Consider the following 23,663-nt stretch of genomic DNA (forward strand, 5'->3'; position numbering starts at 1 on the left):
TATTCTCAAATGCCAATCTCTAATAATTGAGCAAATGTAATTTCTGTCTTGAGTAAATACCAATGACATTCTGATTAGATTTTCATCCTAGAAAAGGCAAAGCGTAGGGACAAAGAGAAGCTTAGTGGTTGCCAGGAATTAAGGGTGGGGACAAAAGTTAAAGCAAAAGACAGGCTGAGCCAGTTTATTTGTTTAAAGAATAAAGCCATTCTTTTGTACATTGAAAAAAAAGTAATTGTCAAAAACTTTTCAAAAGCTTTTCCACCAGAAGCTGACACATTTTTATAATACACATGACCTGGTTTTACATTAGGGTAGGTGTACATTTTAAACTACTTTATTTGGGTTTCTTTTTTTATTTTAATTTTTTCTTATCAGTTACATTTTATTAACTCTGTATCCCAGCTGTATCCCGCTCCCTCATTCCCTCCCAACCCCACCCTCCCTCCCTCATCTCCACCGTGCCCCTTTCCAAGTCCACTCATTGGGAAGGACCTCCTCCCCTTTCATCTGACACTGGTTTATCAGGTATCTTCAGGACTGGCTGCAAAGTCCTAGCAGGGCTGCTCCTCCGTTAGGGGGGTGGGGAGGTCAAAGAGCCTGTCATTGAGTTCCTGTCAGAAATAGTTCCTGTTCCCCTTACTAGGATACCCACTTGGATACTGAGCTACCATGGGCTACATCTGAGCAGAGGTTCTAGGTTATATCCATACATGGTCCTTGGTTGAATGTCAGTCTCAGAAAAGACCCTGTGCCCAGATATATTTGGTCCTTGTGGAGCTCCTATCCTTTCCCCATCATACTAACTCCCCTTCTTACCTATGATTCCCTGTACTCTGCCAAAGGTTTGGTCATGAGTCTTTGTATCTGCTTTGAAAACACTGCTAGTTAGAGTCTTTCAGATGCGCTCAGTAGACTCCTGTCATACTTTCAATGCACATCCCCATCTGTCTTTCTAAACAAGAATTGATCATCTTACCCCATGTCCGCTCTCTTGATTATCTTTTTTAGGTGTATAGATTTCATTATGTTTATCATATCTTATAGGTTTATATAAGTGAGTATATACTGTGTTTGTCTTTTTCCTTCTGGAATATTTCACTTAGAATGATCTTTTCTAGATCCCACCATTTGCCTTTTACAACACATGCTGGAGAGGTTGTGGAGAAAGGGGAACCTTCCTCCACTGCTGGTGGGAATGTAAACTGGTACAACCACTCTGGAAATCTATCTGGCGCTTTCTCAGACAATTAGGAATAGCGCTTCCTCAAGACCCAGCTATACCACTGCTAGGGATATACCCAAACTTTGCTCAAGGACACAAAAGGGATACTTGCTCAACCATGTTTATAGCAGCTATATTTGTAATAGCCAGAACCTGGAAACAACCCAGATGTCCATCAACGGAGGAATGGGTACAGAAATTGTGGTATTTTTACACAATGGAATACTACTCAGCAATCAAAAAGGAGGAAATCATGAAATTATTTGAGTTTCTTATACTTCTTTCTCCCTTCTCCACTCCAATCCCTTTCAACACCCCAATGCCATATAGGAGAGAAAGGAAGTTGGTGGGGAGAGGATTTGTAGTTCTTATTGGTTATGTCCTGCTGGTTAGGATCCTCAGGTTCCTTGGAGCAAGTCTAATCTTCATTTGAGGATATCTCCAATTTCTCTTAATGCAGCAACAGCAGCCAGGAGCAGCAGGGGGAGGGGCAGCTGCCTTCTTCTTCCTTGGAGCTCCTTTTCTTTTTCTGGGCCCTAGCATTTCTTTCCTCTCCAGAGGCCTCAGTGTTAAAACTATTTGCAGCAAGCGAGGAGCCCCTGTCAGAGCCTGCATGAGGCAAGTATTTGCTGCTGTGGACAATCTTTTTCTTTTTTGTGAGAAATTATAAACAAACATTTTTAATGAACTAAACACTTTTCAAATGAGTGGTGAAGTGACCTCTCCAGCTCAGTTCCAATCTTTGTGGTACCTGCAGCTTTTTAAAATTAATTTATTTTCTATTAATTACAGTTTATATATTTTGTATCCCAGCTGTATCCCCCTCCCTCATCTCCTCCCATGCTCCTCCCCAAATCCCCTGATAGGGAAGGTCCTTCTCCCCCTCCCTCTGACCCTGGCCTATCAGGCCTCATCAGGACTTGATGCATTATTTTCCTCTGTGGCCTGGTTAGGCTGCTCCACCCTCAGGGAGAAGTGATTAAAGAGCCAGCCACAAGCAGAGTAGCAAAGCAAATGCTGAGACTCATAGCCAAACTTTGGGCAGAGTGCAGGGAATCTTATGAAAGAAGGGGGAGATAGAAAGATCTGGAGGGGACAGGAGCTCCACAGGAGAGCAACAGAACCAAAAAACAAAACAAAACAAACAAAAAAAACAACAACAACAACAAAAAAAAAAAAAACTGGGCAAAGGGCTCTTTTCTGACTGATACTCTAACCAAGTACCATGCATGGAGATAACCTAGAACCCCTACACAGATGTAGCCCATGGCAACTCAGTCTCCAAGCAGGTTCCCTAGTAATGGGCACAGGGACTTTCTCTGATATGAATGCTATGGACAATCTTAACCAGTCCATATCCTACAGCTGGGATCAAAGCAAAAACATGTTCATATCCACATTTCCCACTTTGTTTAAAAAATGGCTTTTTAAAAATGTGAATGAGACTTGCTGCCACTTTCTTAAAGGGAGGTGATCAAGGAACCAAACCCATTTTAGATCAATAGTTTCTTTTATAACCTGTTAACTGTTAGCTGCTCTTGAATGGCTCATACTTTTTGTTGCTTAGCCTCGAGCTAGGACTCCAAATCTGTTTCCTAACAGCAAGAACTTACCTCATATGTCTCTCTTGAACGTGCATTCAATAGTCAAATTATCCATTTTATCACAGCCTCTACAAACTCCAAGAAACTTAAACATTAATGCTGAGAACACAGTGCTGCAAGAAATGCCTTGGCTCCTCATCTCTGGCAGAATGTACCCTATTTCTCAGGGTTAACGCATCGGCCATTTGAGCATTGAGGCCTTTAGCAGTTTGGTCACAATTTCTTTTCAAATGACCAAATTTACCTCATCTGAAGCACTGAGCATTTTGATATCTAAGGCTTTTGGTGGCTACTGGGAAAGTTAATGGTGGTAATCTCTGAACTAGGGGCTGCTCCTCTGGCAGCTCAGTTTGCTCAAGATTAACCTTTTTCTTGAAATGGACTCTTTTGTCCTCTGTAGCTTTCTGCTCCTCCCAGCCCCTTCCCTCATGAAGAGGCTGTGGGAACTTGACATCAAAATTCCAAGGAGCAGAGCTGAGCAGCAGTTGTGAGAAACTGGCTTAGTTACCAGGTGTTCTTCCTTTACCAGTGGGGCTTTTTGCTTTCCAGGCATTTCAACCCCTACCTGCAAATTTTCTCATTGCACTGTTGACTCTACAATCCTTTCTAAGATGAGTGAACCTTCTGATTTTTTTTTTATTTCATCAATTTTTTTTCTCAAACTCCTTTATATCTACTCACAACTTTTCCAGTTGTTCAACCATTCTCCCAACCTTCTTTAAAATGGAATGCAGGGAGATGAAGAAGCAAAACCAGAAATTTCCCTCTGGGGGTAAAGTGGGAGAGAAACCAGCAGTAGCAGCCACAGTAAACCTTTTGCTCATATCCTGAAACAGTATCTTCATTTCTCTGTACCCTGCTGTCTCCTCTACTGCATTAGGCGTCTTCCAACATGCCAATACAAGGTAGAAGAGAAGGAACGCTAGTGGGAAGAAGGGACTTAGTTTTTCTTGGCTACTTCCTGCTGGGTAAGGTCATCGGGTTCCTAGGAGCAAATCCAATTCCCATTTCAGCACATCTCCAACTTCTTCTCATCAACTGTATCCACAGCAACCAGGAGCAGTAAGGGGGTGTGAGGGCAGCAGCCACCGTCTTTTCTTCTCAGTGCTCTCTCCACACTATCTGGGCTCTGTCATTTATTTCCTCTCCAGAGTCCTCAGAGTTAAACTGTCTGCAGCTGGCAAAGAGCCCCTAAAAGCTCGCACGAGCCAAATACTTTGCTGCGGTGGACAATCTTAATCAGTCCCATATCCCACACCTGGGATCAAACAAAAACATGTTTATATCCACAACACGTTACTCTTTCAAGCTAAGCCTTATTAGAACAATCTGAGTCATGAGAACACATCTGATTGCAAAGAAGCTTGAAATACAGCTTGAATCTAAGGTGACAGTTTCTAACTGACAATAATGTGTTTTCTTTAATCAAAACAAAGAAAGAGGGGAAATATGGGTGATTATCTTTATTTGAAGTGGGAGAAATAAAACTGGATCCTAGATTATTTGTTAATATTGGCATCAGTAACTGACTCAACATATTAAATTTGAGGTGGTGTCAAGGGGTTGCTTACTTTACCAATCTGAAGGCTAAGCAGGGAAGCAAAGGTGGGAATATAAATGCATGAGTTTTTACTCAATAGGTAGGATTCTAAGTCATGACATAAAATCAAATAGCAGAAATCCAAGTTGCTGTCCAATGTTTTCTCTAAGTATAACTAGAAGAATGCTGGGCAACTTAACATGGAATAAAACCGCATTCACTCTCTGCACTCTTGCAATTTAGAAGAATAATATGAGATTACATCCCATAGCCTCCTTTACAACAGAATAGGTTTGAATATTAAATTCTTAACATTGAAATGTGGGTAATACAGTCTCTTTGCTGGGATGCCTTGATGCCCCACCCCACCCCAAACCAATCTTGTACAAAAGAAAATCTTAATATGCATCTTAAGATACTGTGCTTGGCATTTATTTGTTGAATAGATTAAAGCTTGCCTTAACTGATTCATGAAGCATATCCAGTCATTTTTTAGGCTCAAATAAACAGATCTCCACTGACATTTATTTTGTTCATTTAAATTGAATTTATCACAATCTTGTTGTGTGTGTTTGTGTGTTTTTTTGCATTGCTTTATTTTTGCTTCATTTTTCAAAAAGTATTAGGTTGATTTGATTTTTAAACTCTGGTTATATTCTGGTTATATATTGCAGAATATTAGTATTTTCTTGGTGTATTTGTGATTATTTACAGTTAATGACTCACTGGATTATTGATCCTAGAGTGAAATTGTAAAAATGAAATAAAAAGATAATGTGGCTTTTTGCATTGCACTAAGGAGGAAACTGAAGTAGATAAATTAAATTATTTCCCATAATAGCACACCAAGTTAATGGAGAAGGTGGAAGTGAAATGCAATTATCTCACTCATGGTTTTATTGAACTATTGAATTACAGGTCACAACCAATTAGGAACATGACTCAAGAGCAAAAGCAGCAATACTCTTTTATCATGAAGTAAGCCAAGTACTGGCTTGAGCACTTTGTAAAGTTTCTCGTAAAATGATATTTATTGACCCTTTTGGATAAGTTTATACGGATACAAAATGCAGAGATAGATAGGTATAAAATATGCAAAAACATTCAAAAGAGGAAATATATTACTTCTGTTCCAATACCAAGACATATTTCTGTCTAAATATATTTTCCTTCAGCCCCTTCTAAGTTCTCAACACTAATCATTTTGACATGAGTGTGATTACTATCTTAAATTTCAGTTGCATTAGGTAAACAGAGAATTGCGTTTCTCAACAGAAGTGAAATTCAGCAGAAATCCATGTGGTGGAGTAGTCCTCTAACTTTACATTTAAAACTGTTTGGGCATTTATCTTTTTACTTTATTCCTCATCTTTACACAAATAATTGTCACGCACCACGTCTGCCTGAAGCCTTTAAACGTGTTTTATTCCGACTGGACATTGTTCAACAATTCTTAGCTTAAGTGTTACTTTGCTTCTGCTCCCATCACGTATGAACTGTGTATACACACATGCACTGTAAGATGTAATAAACCTTTCAAAGAACATAGTGGTGCATTTTCTCCCAAAAGTGCCGGTTAGGAGACTAAAGAGGAAGTCATGATTGATTCGGAAATGATGCTCTTTTGCCCTTTCAGCTCTCAAACTCGCCTGTTCTGTCCTGAAAAGGAAGTGTGATCTTTTGAAATTCCATCTCCATGGAGACAAATGCTGATATTATTCAAGTGCAGCACAATGGGATCCTTCTAACACGAATTGCACAAAGCTGCCACAAGTCTGAGCTATACAGAGGAGCTAACGCCACACACAGTTCCTCCTGCTTGCACAGTCAGGTTAATCACTCTCCAGCAGGACTGCAGACTTACGTGTATATACATCAAGTACCAGTCCAGAAGTTTATGACTCAGTCTACTAGCAATTTCTGGAATGTGCAAGTTTTACCAGCACTTAACATTCTGAGGATAAGGGGACCGCTAAGACACAGCATGCTAATTACCTAGTTCTAAATCATTTATTTCTTAGTCTCCAAACATGGAAGAGAGGTATGTTAAAATTATCTCTTTCGTTTTAAAACTGTATCCTCTGAGAAATGGCTAAAGCCATAGCTACTATGAGCCAGCTCTCCTGTCTTTAGGAATCAGCCTAGGTAGCTATCAACAAAAGAATGGAAAAGGAAAAAGCAACATATATACAAAATACAGTTTTAGTCAACTATGAGGAAATACAATCATGTCACTTTCAGGAAAAGAGGGTCTAACTTAAGACCATTCAGCTAAGTGAAATAAACCAGTTTCAGGAAGACAAACAACACATACACTCTGTGATAGAAAACTAGACGATGGACTATTTGGGAAGAAGGAAACCAGGAAGTAATAGAAGAAGCAAAAAAGCCTAATAAAGGAGTGACATAATCAAAGTATATTACATAGAAATATGAAAATACATAATGATAGCAATTCTTTTAACAACTAATAATACACTAACAAAAGCATTCACAGTTGAGATTGTAGCTTAGTTCACTTAGTGATTTTCTAGCCTACCGGAAGCCTTGGAGTTTGGTCTCCAGTATCATATAAAATCTGGTGTGATGGCATGTGCCTCTGATCCTACCACTCAGAAGGTAGAAATAGAAGATGAGACATTATGCTCAACCTCAACAACGTAATATGTTCAACGTCAGACTGAGATAAGACAATCTGAATAAATAAAAAACAAAAGGAGGATAGAGATAGGAAGGAAAGGAGAAAGAAAAGGGCAGGGAGATGAAAGAAGGAACAACGAAAGAGACGGACATATTCTTGATGTTGCCATGATTACAGGAGAATTACAGAATGTTCAAAGTGAAAGATATATTACAGGTCTATTTTTCTGAACACTAGTTTCATTTTGGGAATTGTCAAAACTTTACTTTTCTGATCCATGTCAGATTTACTGCATAAAAATTTCTCAGAGCCTTGACATTAGTACACTACCACAGTTGCCCAGGGCAGTATTATTATCAGGACAAAAAAAAAAGGTGGAAACTATTTTCTAAGTATTTTATTCCAAATTCCATACTTACAGTATCACTTAGGAAATAACATTTAATGTTAATGAATCTCATCATTCCAAAGAGATATATATTCTATTATCAGTATTTCAGGCAGTAAATAGTAAGGAAAATATAGAAATATTTACTTACTCAGTTTTGAGACAGTATCTCAGTATCTTAGATGGCCTGAAATTTGCTATGTAGATCAAGCTGCCCTCAGGCTCACAAAGATCTACCTGCTCCTTCCTCCTGACACCTGGTATTAGAGATATGGATCAGCACATTTAGCTGGTGATTTTTATGATCACACCCACTAATACTTTATTAATTCAAAGTATATTTATAAAACAGTGCTTCACAAATAGAAACTATCCAATTCCAGGCTAATATTTCAACTGGATATCACAACACATTTCAATGTGCTTCCAATGTGTTGACATGAAATATAAATAAGGAAGCATTTTTAAAGTTTTTCTTTTATGCCAAATATTAGATTATACCTGGTATTATTTAAAACATATCCCATACCCATAAAGAGAAATTAGGGTTCTTCTCTCAACATTATCATGATGCTTCCCAAGCTTTCTCAAAGCAGGTTCTATAACTTATTCTACTTGGTTCCCTTTTTCCTGGGCAGGAAAAACACTTTCTGCATGGCCCAACACCACTGGAATGGACAAGATAAATTATATATAAAGATAAATTATAAAAGGCCAGTCAGCTTGTAGCTCATCTCTGGATTATTCCATCTTCTCTTCTTACAGTTCAAGCTGCCCAGAGGAAAGCCTCAGAGTAAGGGAATTAAGGTCCATGTCAACCTTTCTATTTTAACTTTTGCCACATACTTATAAAGTCTAGGCATATGGATCTTTTCTGAGTCCACCAAGAATACAGCTGAAGCCAGCTTGAAAATACAGATAAATACAGTGTGTTTCAATCGTTTTTCTTTTATCTTAGTTCATTTTCTTTTGCCCTATATTTCAAATAATAAATTTGAAGAACCTAATCTAAGATTATGGAATAAAAATATAAATCCTAGTGAGTTGTTTTGTTTTGAAAGTTTGGCTAAACAGGCACACAAGGAAGGAAACTACTATGTGGTCTTCATAGCACAGTGAAGTCTGATTTGGATGTTTTGGTTCCAATCTCAGCTAGGAAAAATATATAAATGATATAATTTGCTTGTTTTGTTTCACTTAGAGTTACATGAGAAAGATCATTGTCCCGGTATGATTTCAGATTCCACTGTTTCATCCGCAAAATGTCTCCTTAATAAGACACAATCCTTGATGTGTTCTTGGATTCAGTTTGCAGTATTTTGTTGATTATTTTTGCATCGATGTTCAGAAGGGAGAATGGCATGAAATTCTCTTTCTTTGTTGGGTCTTTGTGAGGTTTAGGTACCAAGGTGACTGTGGCTGCATAGAATGAGTTTGGTAGTGTTCCTTCTGTTTCTACTTTGTGGAATAGTTTGAAGAGTATTGGTGATTGGTGTCAGCTCTTCTTTGAATGGCTGGTAGAATTCTGCACTGAAACCATCTGGCCCTGGGTTTTGTTTGTTTGTTTGTTTGTTTGTTTGTTTTGGATGGAAGACTTTTGATGACATCTTCTATTTCCTTAGGGAATATAGGACAACTTAATTAATTTACCTGGTCTTGAGTCAGCTTTGGTAAGTGACATCATCAAGAAAATTGTCCATTTCATTTAGATTTTCAAATTTTGTGGCATATAGGCTTTTGGAGTAACACCTAATGATTGGATTTCCTCAGTGTCTGTTGTTATGTCCTCCTTTTCATTTCTAATTTTGTTGATTTGGGTAGGGTTTCTCTGTCTTTTAGTTAGTTTGGCTAAGGATTTGTCTATCTTGTTGATTTTGTTGTGAACCAGCACTTGGTTTCATTGATTCTTTGAATTGTTTTATTTCTTCTAATTTGTTGATTATAGCCATAAGTTTGATTATTTCCAGCCATCTATTCCTTGCTCCTTTTTTCCTAGGGCTTTTAGATGAGGCATTAAGTCGCTTGAATGAGATGTTTTGAATTTCTTCTTGAAGGCACTTAGTGCTATGAACTTTCCTCTTAGCACTGCTTTCATCGTGTCCCAAAGTCTGGGTATATTGTGCTTTCATTTTCATTGAATTCTAGGAAGACTTTAATTTCTTTCTTTATTTCTTCCTTGACCCAGCTGTCATTGAGTAGAGAGTTGTTCAATTTCCATATGTGTGTAGGCTTTTTGCTATTTCTGTTGTCAATGAGGTCCAGCTTTAGTCCATGTTGGTCAGATGGGATTATTTCAATCTTTTTGTATCTGTTGAGGTTTGCTTTGTGACCAACTAATACTGTACACTATGACCAAGTAGGCTTCATCCCAGGTATGCAGGGGTGGTTCAATATACGGAAATCAATCAATGTGATCCACCAGATAAACAAACTGAAAGAAAAAAAAAACACATGAAAATCTCCTTAGATGCTGAAAAAGCATTTGACAAAATCCAACATCCATTTATGTTTAAAGTATTGGTGACATCAGGACTACAAGGCACATATCTAAACATAGTAAAGGCGATATACAGCAAACCTATAGCCAACATCAAACTGAACGGAGAGAAACTTAAAGCAATCCCACTGAAATCAGGGACAAGACAAGGCTGCCCACTCTCTCCATATCTCTTCAACATAGTTCTGGAAGTCCTTGCTAGAGCAATAAGACAGTTGAAGGAGATCAATGGGATACAAATTGTAAAGGAAGAAATCAGCGTATCACTATTTGCAGATGACATGATAGTATACCTGAGTGACCCCAAAATTCTACCAGAGGGCTCCACAGCTGATTAACACCTTCAGCAGAGGCTGGATACAAAATTAACCCAAAAAAATCAGTAGCCAAATCCTGTATACAAAAGACAAAAGGGCTGAGAAAGAAATTAGGGAAACAACACCCTTCACAATAGCCACAAATGACATAAAGTACCTTGGTGTGACCCTGACCAAGAAAGTCAAAGACTTGTATGAAAAAAGTTCCAGTCTCTCAAGAAAGAATTAGAAGAAGATATCAAAAGATGGAAAGATCTCCCATGCTCATGGCTTGGCAGGATTAACAGTAAAAATGGCCATCTTACCAAAAGCAATCTACAGATTCAATGCAATTCCCATCAAATTACCAACACAATTCTTTACAGACCTGGAAAGAAAAATTCTCAACTTCATCTGGAATAACAAGAAACCCAGAATTGCTAAAACAATCCTCTACAATAAAAGATCTTCTGGAGATATCTCCATCCCTGATCTCAAGCTGTACTATAGAGCAACAGTTATAAAAACTACATGGTACTGGCATAAAACAGAATGGTGGATCAATGGAACCAAACAGAAGACCCAGAAATAAACCCACACACTTATGGACACCTGATCTTTGACAAAGATACCAAAACCATACAATGGAAAAAAGATAGCATCTTCAACAAATGGTGCTGGTCTAACTGGATGTCTACATGTAGAAAAATGAAAATAGATCCATACTTATCACCCTGCACAAAACTGAAGTCCAAGTGGATCAAAGACCTCAACATAAAACCAGACACATTAAATCGACTAGAAAAAAAAAGTGGGGAATACCCTAGAACTCATTGGTATAGGAGACAACTTCCTGAACAGAACACCAACAGCTCAGGCTCTAAGAGCAACAATCAATAAATGGGACCTCATGAAACTGAAAAGCTCCTGTAAAGCAAAGGACACTGCCATCAGAACAAAACGACAGACAGCCTACAGATTGGGAAAGGATCTTCACCAACCCTATATCTGAGAGAGAGCTAATATCCAGTATATATAAAGAAATCAAGAAGTTAAACACCAACAAATCAAGTAATCCAATTAAAAATGGTGTACAGAGCTAAACACAGAATTCTCAATAGAGTAATATCAAATGGCTGAAAAACACTTAAAGAAACTCAACGTCCTTAGTCATCAGGGAAATGCAAATCAAAACGACCCTGAGATTTCACCTTACACTAATAAAAATGGCTAAGATAAAAAACTCAAGTGACAACACATGTTGGAGAGGTTGTGGAGAAAGGGGAACCCTCCTCCACTGCTGGTGGGAATATAAATTTGTACAACCACTTTGGAAATCAGTCTGGAGCTTTCTCAGACAATTAGGAATAGTACTTCTTCATGATCCAGCTCTACCACTCCTAGGCATATAGCCAAAGGATGCTCAAGTACACAATAAGGACATTTACTCAGCAGTGTTTGTAGCAGATTTATTTGTAATAGTCAGAAGCTGGAAACAACCCAAATGCCCCTCAACTGAGGAATGGATACAGAAAGTGTGGTACATCTACACAGTGGAATATTACTCAGCAATAAAAAACAAGGAAATCATAAAATTTGCATGGAAATGGTGGGAACTAGAAAAGAACATCCTGAGTGAAGTATCCCAGAAAGAGAAAGACACACAGGGTATATACTCACTCAATGCCTCTACCATCCAGGGTATCAAAGCAGATACTGAGACTTATGGCCAACCTTTGGGCATAGGCAGAAAATCTTATGAAAGAAGTGAGAAATAGTAAGACATGGAGAGGACAGGAACTCCACAAGGAGAGTAATATAACCAAAAAATCTGGGTACAGGGGTCTTTTCTGAGACTGATACTCCAACCAAGGACCATTCATGGTGATAACCTAGAACACCTGCACAGATGTATCCCATGGCAGTTCAGTGTCCAAGTGGGTTCCATAGTAATGGGAACAGAGACTGTCTCTGAAATGAACTGATTGGCCTTCTCTCTGATCACCTCCCCCTGAAGGGGGAACAGCCTTACCAGGCCACGAGGAAGACAATGCAGCCACTCCTGATGAGACCTGATAGACTAGGATCAGAAGGAAGGAGAGGAAGACCTCCCCTATTTGTGAACTTAGGGAGGGGCATGGGTGGAGAAGGGGGATTGAGGGTGGAGTTAGGAGGGGAGGTGGGAGGGAGCTACAGGAGGAATACAAAGTGATTAAAGTGTAATTAATAAAAAAAGACACAAACCATTTAATTCAAAGGCTATTGATGAATCATTTCAGTTGTGCTGATCTTGAATTTATTTTCCCTCTGATCTTCTATCTGCTCTGGGCTGTATGGTAGTGAATTGCTTTCCGTAGGACAGTCTTCTTTGGTTTCTTGTCATTTGTTGCCCTTTTTCTCTTGGTGAACATATATACATGTGAAATGAAGTTGAAGTCTACATGGTTATAGGTCTGGGATCGCCTCAGGGCTACTGGGATGCCCAGCTCTGAGGAACAATACTCAGTCTGAGGTCCATCTGATAAAATAAAATACAATTGTACAGAATGTAGGCTGTGTACCACTATTAATGGATGAGGCCAGGAGCATAGAAAGGGACAAAAGAACTCTTTTAACAATAGTTTTATAGACTGAGTAGAGCAAGGAAAAAACAGTAAACTAGAGTCAGAAAATATAAAACTATCATTTTATTGCAGAAGTGAGAAAAGGAGCATAATAATAAAATCATTAAAAAAGCAACTGTGTATTGGTATGTTATAAATATTTAATTCTTCTGACTAAGGGAAAGTAAATGTCAAAGATCTTTAGAAATGAGCACACTAATAATGATCCACTAAAGTCTTTAAAGATTTAATTTTAAATATTGTTTAAGTTTGTGTTTATTTATTTATTGTGTATGTCTCTTTCTCAGTATACATGTATGAGCATGTACATGCCACATTGTGCATGTGAAAGTCAGAGCACAATTTTCAGGAGTCAGTTACCTGCTTCTACCCTGTAGGTCTTAGGAGTGAAAGTTATGTTACATAGGAACCATGGTAAGTGTCTTCACCTGCTGGGTATTTCACCTGCTCTTCTATGAAGATCTTTAATTTGGAATTCATTGTTTGAAAATTTTGTACAGTGTATTTGATCCCTGAATCCCCACTCCTACTTGACTCCCCTTCTTCAATTACTCAACTTTGTTTCCTGCTGCCCACACGTTACTAGTTGTGTGGCAGTCCACAGAAAAGTACGACTTGCCAGAGCACTCTAAGATAGAGCTGACTTTATTCCCCCAGTGTCTAGCAGCTATCCACGGCTAGGGATGAGGTCACTGTGTCCAGCCCCCCTCTCCGTGTTGGACGTGTCCTGTGGCTGCGGTCATAGCCACAGTATGTTCTCATCTTCATCTGCCCTACTATGTGTAGACGACAAGGTCTCCTTACAGCCATCCACTGCTACTGTCTCCCACTCTTTCTGGCCCCTTTTCCACAGTGGTGCCTGAGCCTTAGGAAAGTTAGGTGCAGTATGTTTGTTCCTTTAGAGCTGAGCACTAGAGAGTCTCTTATTTTCTACACCTTGACTACTTATGAAGTGTCTGTGTTAATCACTATCTCCTACAAATAGAAGCTTTTCTGATTAGAGTTGCGAGATGAATTCATGTGCGGATATAATAAGTCATTAGGAGTTAGTTTAATGCTATGTCCATTTAGCAATAAGAGTCGGTTCTCACCTCAGAGCCTATGACCTTGTCTAACCATGGGTTCTTGGGCTGATAATGTTACCAGGTATGGGGTTCATTTGATAGAGCAGGACTTAAATCAAACCAGAGTATGGTTGCTTATTACCATGATGTTCAGCTCACTATTTCACCTGTGGGCATGACTTTCTCCATATGTCATTGTTACAACTTGTAGGGTTTATAGCTGGGTAAGATTAATGCTTATTTTTCTCCTCAAGAATGGTTCATAGTACCATCCAGCACTATGGCATAATTAGTAGGGATGAAGCCTCCAGGTCAGTACCAGCTTGATTTCCCCATGTTCGATGACTCAAGCATATGGTATTTTCAGCAATAGAGTCTTAGCATCAAGTTCTGTTGAAATAAACAAAAGTGGCAGCTGTTGGGCAGGGTGGGGGTGGGGGTTCCAGGGAGTTCCCTAGCCAAGAACTCCAAATGAAGTAATGATTCCTTATACTGGGCTTTTCATTTGTTAACCAGTGGTGTTAGGTAAGAGCATTATAGCCTCATTATAGTGTAAATGAACGTTAATTCTTTGTCTGTCTGTCTGTCTGTATATATATATATATACATATATATATATACATATATATATATGATTCTATAAAAAATAGCTGTGTTTCTGTGTATATAGGGGTGCTCACAGAAGCCAGAAGAATGTGTCAGATCCTCTGGGGCTGGAGTTATGTAGATAGGCATTTTGTAGCACACTCTTAGCCACTGAACCATCTCTTCCACACACCCCAGTGAATATTTTAATTATAAAAAGTCTATTGACAAGTTTCCTTTCACTTTTATTTCAAAGGACAAAGGATTTTGATATGCAACAAAATTAAATTACTTCAGTGGCATTTTATTTAAATACTTCAAAAAAGCAGAGAACGTTTGTGTTTCTATTTTCAAAAATGAGAGAGCTAAGCAGAGTAGCTTACTATTCCTCTCCAGTACTTAAAGAACTATCACCACAATGTTATATCTGGCTAATACTGGAGAGTAAAGATGTGGGGGGAAGCCAATGCTCCTATTCACACAACAAGCCATGGCATTGTTTGCCTTTTCTTTTCCTTTCCTAATCAATAAATTCCTCATCGTTCCACTTATAAACATAAACAGTTTTATTATTCATGAATTTTGATTAATAATTCCTTTCTCCTGCATGTAAACTTTCCTCCCATGTTCTCTTTAGATTCATCAGTAGTCATCAAATGAACTGTTAAAATTTAATAAGGGAGCAGCACCTGGGATTAATATTAACCAAGCAGCTACTACACGGTGTGTTGATTCCAATGATATTTTTTCTAAACAAAAGAATGTACACAAGCATAAACACAGTTCCTTTCCTACCTTGTGAAAAAAAATGTCATATGTGTATTATTTCTTTGCTTTAACTTTCTTGAAACATTGCCTAGTATTATATATTAATATTTCATTCTCAAATGTAACTTGTCAAAATAGAGTTGTGTCGACCAGCAAAAATCATAGGATACAAAATTTTTCTGCTTCCCCCCAAAAAACATTGTTAACACAGTAGTGAATAAATAAAAGGAAAAGGCAGGAGGGAGCCTTTTTATGGTGAGAGAAATGCAGACGATGACAAAAGTTATAAGACTAAGAAAAAAACAAATCATCCTTAGAACTTTCCCTTGAAACAGCTTTGCTTTTCAAAAAAGAAAAATGTCCTGCTGAGTCAGCAGCCTTTTGGTTGGGGGGGTGGATAAATTTTAGGTGATTTTTGAAATACTAAAAATGCTCACTGGCAAATATGTAGCACATAGACAGATAGACTAAATCTGCTTGCTTATAAAGATTAGCCTAAGCTCAGAGAACCACAAATTGCAGACAAGTAAGATCAAGTAGAGGGGAGTGGGATAACAGAGAAGCACATCAGTCCTGACAGTGTCCTGATACTCAGGAAAAACGCGTAGTCTGTGGTATTCCCATTTTTACTGGTCTTTTTTGTCTAGCTATATGGAAAAAATTATATGAATGGGCTCTAATTCTTGTTTAGTCATAGAACTGTTCAGTCAAGCAAGATGATAATGAATCTCTACAATGGGAAATTGATTGCAGGCTCTCAAAATCTCGTTTTATTTATGTTCGGAAATGTGTGGATGTGTCGGGATTTCTTAGTGGAAATTTTTCTCTCGTCAATATATTATCCCATGAAAAGCAGATGATGACTGCTACTGAAATGCAAATTTATTTTGTCTTGAGGTATCATATATTGTCAACCTGAAAAAAAAAAAGGTAAAAAAGGAATAAGATTTTCTAAAGAGCCAGATAATCTGGTCTGTAATATGTTTTCAATACAGAAGATAACCAGCTCCATCCAGTTAAAAATCTGAGCATAATATTTGACCCTGGAAAATGTAACCTTTTAAACAGAAGGCTTATTAATAATATAAACAGTCACGTGTATATTTTGATTCTTATGTGTATGACATACAATTGAAAATATGTGAAAATCATGAGAGATGAATTGTTTCTACTATGAGATCTGTTTTTCAAGGAAGACTGAATCCTGAAGATGACTAGTGTTATGTAGCTTTTCAGTGAGCACTGAGCTCAATAGGCTCATTGCAGTAGCACCTTGAGTGGCTGCAATGTGTGTACACCTTGTATCTACAGAAGGAGCCATGCATGGTCTCTGCTACAGTTTGATTGATTTTTAAGGTTTTGTTGTTATTTTTCATTATTATTATTACAATTTATTCACTGTGTATCCCAGTTGTAGCCCTCTCCCTCATCTCCTCCAAGTCTCACTCTCCTTCCCTCTCCCACCCCCATCACACTTCCCTAGTCCACTGATAGGGGAAGTCCTCCTCCCCTACTGTCTGACCTTAGCCTATTAGATCCCATCAGGATTGCTTGGATCTTCTTCCTTTGTGGGCTGGCTAGGTCACCTTACCAGAGAGGCTTGATCAAGGAATAGGCAACTGAGTTCATGTCAGAGATTCTCTCTTCTCCCCTTACTAGGACACCCACATGTACGCTGATTTGTCTATTGGCTACGTCAGAACAGGAGGTCTAGATCCTCTTTATACATGTTCTTTGGTTGATGCATCAGTCTCTGCAGTCCCCCCTGGGCTCAGCTTTTTTTGTTTGTTTGTTTGTTTGTTTTGTTGGTCTCCTTGTGTGGCTCCTGCCCCCTCTGGGTGTTTTTATATACACCTTCTTCCATAAGACTTCCTGTGGTCTGTCCAAAGTTTGGCTGTGAGTCGCTGCATCTGTTTTGATACTCTGCTGGTTGGAATCTTTTAGGGGACATCTGTGATAGGCTCCAGTCCTGTTTCCTCTTTTCTACCACTCTGATATGTATATTGTTTTCCCTTCTAAATGAGAATTAGGCATTTTCCCTAGGAACATCCTTGTCATTTAGCTTATTTAGTCTGTAAATTTTAGTATGTTTATCCTATATAACATGGCTAATATCCACTTATGAGTGAGTATATACCTTGCGTGTCTCTCTGCTTCTGGGATTTCCATTTTCCTGCAAATTTAATTATTTCCTTGTTTTTAATTGCTGAGTAGTATTCCACTGTTGTAAATGTACCACAATTTCTGTATCCATTCTTCAAGTGAGGGACATCTAGGTTGTTTCCAGATTCTGGCTATTAAGAATAAAGCGGCTATGAACATAGTTGACCAGAAAAAAATACCATTAGATTCATACTTAGCACCCTGAACAAAACTAAAGTCCAAGAGGATCAAAGACCTCAACATAAACCAGACACACTAAATCTGTTAGAAGGAAAAGTGGGAAGAACCTTGAACTCACTGGCACAGGAGACAACTTCCTGAACAGAACACCAACAGTTCAGGCTCTAAGATCAACAATCAATAAATGAACCTCCTGAAACTAAAAAGCTTCTGTAAAGCAAAGGACACTGTCATCAAAATAAACGAATGCCTACAGACTGGGAAACTATCTTCACCAACCCTATATCTGACAGAAGGCTGATATGCAGAATATATATATAAAGAACTCAAGAAATTAAACACCAACACACCAAATAATCCAATTTAAAAATGTGGTACAGAGCTAAACAGAGAATTCTCAACAGAGGAGTATCAAATGGCAGAGAAAGACTTAAAGAAATGCTCAACATCCTTAGTCATCATTGAAATGTAAAGCCAAGTGACTAAGATTTCATCTCATACCCATCAGAATGGCTAAGATCAAAAACTCAAGTGACAACACATGTTGGAGAGGATGTGAAGAAAAGGGAACCCTTCTCCATTGCTGGTGGGAATGTAAAACAACCACTTTGGAAATCAATCTGGCACTTTCTCAGAAACCTTGGAATTGTGCTACCTCAAGATCCAGCTATAACATGTTTAGGCATATATATGAAAGATGTTCAACCATACAACAAGGACATTGGTTTTTAAGTTTTTATAATATTTTATATGTAGTTTATGGTAGGAAACTACCATTGTCATATATCATCATATATGCAATTATTTACACATGGTTTTGCTTCGTGACTTACTTTATTGATTCAGGTGAGGTATAGCAATAAGCCTATGTCTAAAATCTTCAATAACTCTTGATAGGAAAACAACTGGTTAGCATCTTTCTTCAAACAACATAAAGGCAGAAAGTCATGTGGGGGAGGAAATGCCCTGGAGTCTACTTTGGGACACCTTTGCAATATCTGTAAAGAACTGTTAGGTATCTCAAGTAAACAATGGAATCTGCATAATGAGAAACCAGAAACAGGACATGCAAAATATAGTTACAGTGGTTGAAGTCACAATAATGGTTAAAGAGAACTATCAAATACCAAAAAGGGGGTAAAGGGAAAATCAATGGACCCTAACATCACAGCAAACAGTAGAAGATGATACTGCTACAGAGACCAAAAAATGTACACAAATAAAATTGTATCCAGATAAAAGTACATTTTAAAACCAATGAAAATGGGAATTAAAAAAGAGCATTACTTTCAAGCAAGTTAAGTGCTTCAGAGAAGCAATAAAGTTTTTGGTGAATAAAATCTTGTTCCCTGGTATAAGAATTAGGTTGAGAAACTGACTGTTAAATTGAAAACTGAAAAGAGAGAGAAATATACTGCAGAAGAATACTTCCCTATATTTTTAAAGGGAGACTTTTAAGCTAAATAGATGCTCCTGACCTGAAGTCAGTCATTAAAAATGTATTCCCATCATGCTGGTGTCACACATCATCTAAAAGCCTGACACTTGAACTGTGAGGAGAATGCAGAAGGCTCTTCCCAAACAGAGCGTTATCACTGTCTCTGGTTATTTATTTCAATACAACCTACGTGACATCTTCAGAGCCAATTAGCTTTTAGATACGTATTTTTCAATGGGCAGCCTGCCTGTGTGCATGATCTACAAGAGGCATTTATCTACTAAATGAAATAACAACCTTAAAGACAATCTACTTCTGGTTCTCATAACAACCAGGGAGCAGGCTGGGCCTCCCCTTCAGCTATACTTACAATTAGAGATGTTTTCCAGGGAACTTAGGACATTGGAAGTTCTATAAATGAATGAAAGTGGTTGAGAAATCTAAATCAGCACTGCAAATGAAATTCGCTTTTGGACAATCCTGGCTTGACCACCATGGATAAATCCAGAAAAATGTTTCACAGTTCCTATTCCATGGTTATTGGTAAACATTCTTGGTTCTCTACTGAGATCTGTGGAAATTTAGAAGAGGAGTAGGCACCAGGCAGAGCTCAGCCCTTGCTGCCTCTATAAATGAGAAAAGGCATGAGAACCTTTTTTTTTTTTTTTGCTTTTTAAATATAATTTTTATTTATTATAATTTATTCACTTTGTATCTCAGCTGTAGCCCCACCCTCATCCTCTCCCAATCCTGCCCTCCCTCCCTATATCTTCTCCCATGCCCTTTCCCCAGTCCACTGATAGTGGACTCCTCCCCTTCCATCTGACCCTAGCCTATCAGGTCTCATCAGGACTGTCTTTCATAGTCTTCCTCTGTGGTCTGGTCAGGCTACTCCCAAGCTCAGGGGGAGTTGATCAAAGAGCCAGCCACTAAGTTCATGTCAGAGACAGTCCCTGCTCCCCTTATTATGGAGGCTATTTGGAGACTGAGCCGCCACGGGGCACCTCTGTGCAGGGGTTCCAGGTTATCTCCACGAATAGTCCTTGGTTGGAGTATCAGTCTCAGAAAAGACCCAGAGTCCCAGATTTTTTTTTTTTTTTTTTGGTTCTGTTTATGTAGGCTTTTAAAGTATCAAAGCACACCTCTTCTCCAACAAGGAAGGACTTCCTAATCCTTTCTAAAGAATTCTACCAATGGAATCCAAACCTTCAAATACATGAGCCTATGGTGGAGCTCTCTTATGCAAACTACTACATGGACCCTTTGTCCCATTGCTTCTGAGCCTGTGTTTGGAATGTATAATACAAGAAAAGCCACTCACTTCGTAGTCTAAAAGTAAGTGGGAGAGAAAAGTGACGGGCTCCCACTATGAGTTTCTTTTTCTTTTTCTTATTAGTTACATTTTGTTAACTCTGTATCCCAGCTGTATCCCACTCCCTCATTCCCTCCCAATCTCACCCTCCTTCCCTCATCTCCTCCCTGCCCCTTTCCAAGTCCACTGATTGGGGGGGACCTCCTCCCCTTTCATCTTGTTTTATCAGGTATTTTCAGGACTGGCTGCAAAGTCCTCCTCTGTGGCCTAACAGGACTCCTCCTCCCTTGGGGGGTGGGGAGGTCAAAGAGCCAGCCATTGAGTTCCTGTTAGAAATAGCCCTTGTTCCCCTCACTATGGGAAACCAATTGGTTACTGAGCTACCACGGGCTACATCCGAGCAGAGGTTCTAAAGGCATGAGAACCTTACAGCGTGGAAACCTTTGTGTGTAGGAACTGGCAGCTGAAAAATACCAAGTTAACAACAACAACAACAAATATCAGTTTTCTCCTAGTATTTCTGAATGGCCTGCTTGCCTATAGACACAGACTATAGAAAGAGTCTCTTACTTGGCCATCCCATGTTTTTGTTTTTGTTTGCTTGCTTGCTTTGAAATGAATTTATTTATTCACTTTACATCACGGTCAAGGCCCCCTCTCTTTTCTCCTCCAGGCCCCACGCTCCCTCCCTCTTCCCCACTCTCCTCTTCCACAAGAAGGGAGGCCCCCCAACCCACACCCACTCATAAAGTCGAATCAGGATTGAATGAGTCCCCTATGGCCTTGTGAGGCAGCCTCGCCAGGAGGAAGTGATCAAAAAACAGGCAACAGTGTCCTGTTAGAGACAGCCCCTGCTCCCCTTACTCCCAGGAAACCCACATGAAGCCTGAGATGTCCATGAGGCTTCATGTGGGCTGTGTAGTGGCCTAGGTCCAGTTCATGCAAGGTCCTTAGTTGGTGCTTCAGTCTCCCCAAGCCTCTCTGGGCCCTGGTTAGTTGGTTCTGTTAGTCTTCTTGCGGAGCTCCTGTCACCTCCAGGTCCTTCTATCCTTCCTCCCACTTTTCCACAGAACTGTATATCCTTCCCCAAATGTTTGGATCTGTTTCTATTCACTACTGAGTGGAGCGACTCAGAGGACATCTATGCTAAGCTCCTGTCTGCAAGCATAGCAGAGTATCTCTAATAGTGTCAGGAGTTGGCTCTCCCATGGAGGTGGGTCTCAATCTCTGCTCCATCTTTATCCCTATATATCTTGTAGGCACAGTAAATTTTGGATCAAAGTTCTTGTGGGTGGGTTGGTGTTCCTCTCCCTCAACTAGGAGTCCTGTTTATCGAATAGAAAGTGGAAGTGGTAGAAGAGAGGGAACAAGGTAGAAGAGAGAAATAAGGGTGGAGATCAGTTCTTGGGAGAGCGGAGGAGGTGGACAGAGGGCCTACAGAGAGAAGAGAAACCAAAGGCAAACACATTGCTGTGATAAGCTCGAGAACTAAGACAGGGTAGGCTTCTTGGAGGATATGGGGTGACTCTAGAGAGATCCCTCGTAGCAGGGGGTCGTGACTAAAGAGCAGATCCTCTTCTGTTCCTTTTCCCACCTTCAACTTTTCACGAGTCAGTACAAAGTAGTCAGTACTCGTTTGCTCTGCTGGGTGGCGCCAGATCACCACATAAGTGTGAGAGCCCAGCAGCACGAATTATTTACAACACACACACACACACTGCATAGTTATGTTTATGATCTTTGCTCTATATTTTTAATTTCTCTAACAATCAAGTAAGGACTCTAGAAAAAATGGTTAAAGAAATATTTCAGATATAAATTCACAGAAGACTTTTTCTTCCATTAATGCTAAAATACTTATGTGCAGAAATGCCTCAACCGAATGCCTACATGCCTACGGTTGTTTTCCAGGTAAAGAGGCAGACTTAGGTACACTATTGTTTGCAAAGCCCCTTACTGGGTGGCGGGACCAGCAGAGATGCCAGCCATTAGGTTGTGCCTGCCCCTCCCTGGGGGCTGTGTCGATGTCTGTGGCCAATGTTACCAGGGAAAGCATGTGATGTGCAGACGTCTGTTGATGTCCCTGGGCTGTACTGCTTCTGAGGGCCAGGTGGATGTCCGTGGTCTGTGTTGCTGCCTGAAGCCATGTTGCCACCGAATACTGATGTGAGTATCCTGCCTTGCCACCTGAGGCCATGCTGCTATCTGTGGCCCCAACTACCTCAGAGGGCTTTGTCCCGGACCACGTGGAGACCTGTGATATGTGATCCACTGACTGGAAAGAACAAGGAGGCTATTTTTTGCTGTGATAGAAATGACTGCAGACTCACAGTTAAGAGGGAGGGACATGGAAGGCTTCTATCACAACCTCTCCTCCCACCCCTACTTCCCCACCAGAAGAAAGTAACAGCCTCGGCAGGAAGCACCAAAGAGAGCCCTTAAGAAGTGTTCTGGGGTGCTCAGGTGTGCCTCTCCACAACTGATGGCTTCTGGCAGGGGGGCTGGAGGGGAAGGACTCAGCTCTATTTAAGGAGCAGGCCACTGAAAGTTTGACTGCACTCCGTGAGTAGATAACACAAAATACAATATTTTCATTCTTAGTCTAATTTTTACTTTTTAAATTTATTTACTTACTTACTTACTTATTTGGGGGGGGCAGACAGGCCACAAGGATGTGGTGCATGTAGGCATCATGAAAGGACTGGGAAGTGAGTGGATCAGGACTCCTCCTGTGAAAATCCCAGAAAATCAACAGAAACATTATGCTGAAAAATGACTCTATATAAAACTTTATACTTACTGATGTAGTCAGTGCTAAGCTGGTCTTGCCCTTTTGTGCCACTAGCTCCTTATAGGACGTCTGTTATATCCCTAAGAAATCTCCTCCAGTGTCTCCAAGTCTACTTTTCACCAAATCTTTATCCTCTGAGGTTATCATAGGCAACTATAGACTCCCAACTCATAGGGAGGGACTGTGATCCTTGTCAACTTGCCCTTGTCTCATGGAAACTATCCTCCCTCTGGGTCCTATAATTGCAACATCATATTGGAGGAATTGCTACTTTGTTGACTAGACTGTGCAGAAAATCTCAATGTTCTGAAAGAGTCTGTAGAGAAAGCTTCTTTTGTTTATTCAAGACCATAATAACACAGTCCACAGTAGCTGAGACTACTCAAAGAAAATCTACATTTTTCAAACTTATTTGCATTTATTTCTGTGACTTATGTATATAAAAGTGATAAGTGCAATTTCTGCTTCACTAGTTTTCTAACAAAATTGCTATCCCCTATCATTTTTTTTATCATGCAAGTAAAGGCATTTCCTAAGGAAACACAAA

This window comes from Meriones unguiculatus, chromosome 2 (genome assembly GCF_030254825.1).
Source record: "Meriones unguiculatus strain TT.TT164.6M chromosome 2, Bangor_MerUng_6.1, whole genome shotgun sequence".
In the NCBI taxonomy this organism is placed as follows: Eukaryota; Metazoa; Chordata; class Mammalia; order Rodentia; family Muridae; genus Meriones; species Meriones unguiculatus.